Genomic DNA, 3,155 nt, shown 5'->3' on the forward strand with positions numbered 1-3,155 from the left:
GCGACTCCTAAAAGGTCCCAACTAAAATTACCTGTTTGTCAGTCAAGTGTGACCTTTCCATTCTTTATTTTTCCCACTTCTTTCAAACTGGGAGGAGCTACAGGAGTTTAGAGAAGCAGGGGAGAGGCTGTGGATAAGCAAGTCTGAGCAGGCAAAAAGTTGTCCAGCTTTTCCTCAGGCTCAAAGCAGAGCTGAGCTCTAATTTATATAGAGGTTTAGAGTTTCAGTTATTTCATTGGAGTGGCCAACTTCCTAACAGAAATGAAACTATTATGGGAAATTAAAGTGCTTTGGGGACTTTTAATTTTTTTTTCTAACAGTGATCAAAAAGGTTATGATTTTCCACAAAATTTCCTCCAAGGTTTAAAGGGATAGTGAAGGAAAAGAATGGGGTTGCTTTTTATTTATACCTTATTTTGAGTGTTACCATATATATGCATACCATACATACTGGTCTATACTTTCCTTTTTTATCGTAATATAGCTGGGTGGCTGTTCCATATTAGTACATACAAATTTACTGCATTCTTCTAAACAGCTGCATAGTAGACCATTTAAAGGATGCACAGTGATTTCTTTTAACCACTCCCTTTTAGGATGCTGGCAATATATTAGTAAGTCTTAATCTATAAAGAAAAATACAGAAAAAATTTTAAAACACTTTGTTTTGACTATATATATTTTTTAATTTTTAAAATGTTTTTATTTATTGTTTTTGAGAGATAGAGTGCAAGTGGGTGAAAAGCAGAGAGAGAGGGAGACACAGAATCGGAAGCAGGCTCCAGGCTCTGAGCTGTCAGCACAGAGCCCCAGGCAGGGCTCGAGCCTACAAACTATGAGATCATGACCTGAGCCAGTGAGACACTTAACCGACTGAGCCACCCAGGTGCCCCTCAACTATATTTAAATAAACACACACTTTTTAAGTATCTATTTTATGTGAAAGATATTTCTGGTTTAGAAAAAATTTGTAAACAACAACAACAACAAAAAACCCTCAACTCTAAGCTTTAGAGTTATTCACTAGGTTATCTGCCTAGTTATCCACTAGGTGATTGGCATTAGTGATTGAAAGCTGAATTGAAAGCATTCAATACTAAGCAAAGCAATTATAATTAAATTAAAATGCATTCTGGAACTTGCCTGAGCCACATAAAAACATTTTCTACCTGTTCCAAATGCTAATATTTTAATATTACCTGGGAGGGTTAGAAGTACGTGGGTTATTTATTTTAAAAATCTCTTTTTGTCTGATTAGCAAACAGTTTTGTGCTTGTAATGCGTTGGACACTGTTCTAAGTTAATTACTAATGCTAACTCAGGTAATCATCATAAGAACCCCAGGAATACCTAGGGTATTACACCCAGGTTACAGATGAAGAAACTGAGGCCTAGAGAAGCTAAGTAACTTGACCAAAGTTGCATGGCTAGAAAGTGACAACACAAGTATTTGAACAGAGAAAGTCTGGGCCCAGAGTTCACGGGCATGGACACTACAGCATGCTGTGCCCCCATAGGCTGATTCTAAGTCTGTTACACCACTGCAAAGATAAAGACGTAGGGAGTGGGTTTTTTTTTATTTTGTTTTAAAAAATTAAAATATAATTAACATACAACATTATATTAGTTTTAGGTGTACTATATAATGATTCAACGATTCTATACATTTCTCAGTGCTCATCATACAGAATGCTTTCTTAAAGCAGAAGTAGTTGTTAAAGCCATAATTTTCAACACTATCATCATTAAAAACACTTTGATGATGAGCACACACTACCCAGAAGAGACCATTCTGGCATTGTGGGTAAGAGAGATACAACATGCCCAGTGCTCTTGAAGGGATTTAATCTAATTTCCCTGTGGAGTCCAAAGAAATTGCCAGAGGCGGTATTCTATGGAGTTACCAGGTCAGTTTCAAGGGGGGAAAAATGGGAACCTGATCATTAAATCCAAATGAGTAAAGATAAAAAGCCAGAAAGCAAATTCAATCAGCTTGGGACTGGGAGAGAGCTCACATGTGAGGTGGTGCAAAGCAGACTAAAAGAAAGAGATCTTGAAAGCCTTACCTGAGAGTTTGGGTGGTGACCATAGATTGTTACCAGTGGCCTCTCATGTGGGTGTGGGTGTGGGTGTGTTAAGAAGACTCAAAGAGTTAAAGAGTTTATGGGGCACCTGGGTGGCTCAGTCGGTTAAGCGTCCGACTTCCTCTCAGGTCGTGATCTCTTCAGCACAGAGCCCGGAGCCTGTTTCGATTCTGTCTCCCTCTCTCTGTGCTCCTCCCCGGCTCATACTCTGTCTCTCTCTCAAAAATAAACATTGGGGCGCCTGGGTGGCTCAGTTGGTTAAGCGTCTGACTTCGGCTCAGGTCATGATTTCATGGTTCGTGGGTTCAAGCCCCACGTCGGGCTCTGTGCTGACAGCCAGCTCAGAGCCTGGAGCCTGTTTCAGATTCTGTGTCTCCCTCTCTCTGACCCTCCCCTGCTCATGCTGTCTCTCTTTCTCTCTCTCAGAAGTAAATAAAACATTTAAAAAATGTTTAAATAAATAAACTCTTTAAAAAAAGAGTTAAACCTGTGTGGAGAGGGTCGTGTTGACCCATCTTATATATGGGAAATCACGGCTCCAACATACTCCAGATAGTACTTTTTTAATAGTACACACTAGAAATTTTGGACATGATTGGCTGTTCTTGATAAGTATTCAGCCAAGAGAAACCTAAGGCAGGGAGAGAAGACTCAGATGTCTCCAGATGCCACGCTGGTGACCAAAAATGACTGTAACAGGTCCAGGGGTTCCAGGTGAAGGGTGCTTATTCCTTTTTGATGCCGCAGGATTTTAATGCTTAACTATTTCATGCCAACAATCCTTGTGTATGTAGTAAGCAGCCACTGGTGGGAAAGCGGTACTAGCTGAAAGGCAAATAGCTGAAAGAGAAGTTAAATAAACACATTGGTTTTATTCTTTTACACTCTAAGGGGAAGTTGGCCACGTGAGGGTTGATGGGTCTCCCACAAAGGCTGTGTTTATGACAAAGGCAGAGACAGCTGTATTGTAGATTCCTCCAAGTGGTTTGTTCCCTTAGGTGTAAACAGGCTTCATACTTATTTTCAGAGGCAGAAAGGAAGGGGGGTAGCTAAAGAAAGTGGGTCAGACCA

General features: G+C 40.1%; 1 non-coding gene across 1 annotated transcript; it reads left to right on the forward strand.

Annotated features, from left to right (window-relative positions):
- The first annotated feature begins 2,323 nt into the window (after positions 1 to 2,323).
- Positions 2,324 to 2,408, forward strand: TRNAR-UCG (transfer RNA arginine (anticodon UCG)). The gene has a single exon. It is a non-coding gene; the product is annotated as a tRNA-Arg (tRNA).
- Positions 2,409 to 3,155: the final 747 nt, after the last annotated feature.

The sequence above is a fragment of the Crocuta crocuta genome, unplaced genomic scaffold (genome assembly GCF_008692635.1).
Source record: "Crocuta crocuta isolate KB4526 unplaced genomic scaffold, BGI_CrCroc_1.0 scaffold382, whole genome shotgun sequence".
Classification (NCBI taxonomy): domain Eukaryota; kingdom Metazoa; phylum Chordata; class Mammalia; order Carnivora; family Hyaenidae; genus Crocuta; species Crocuta crocuta.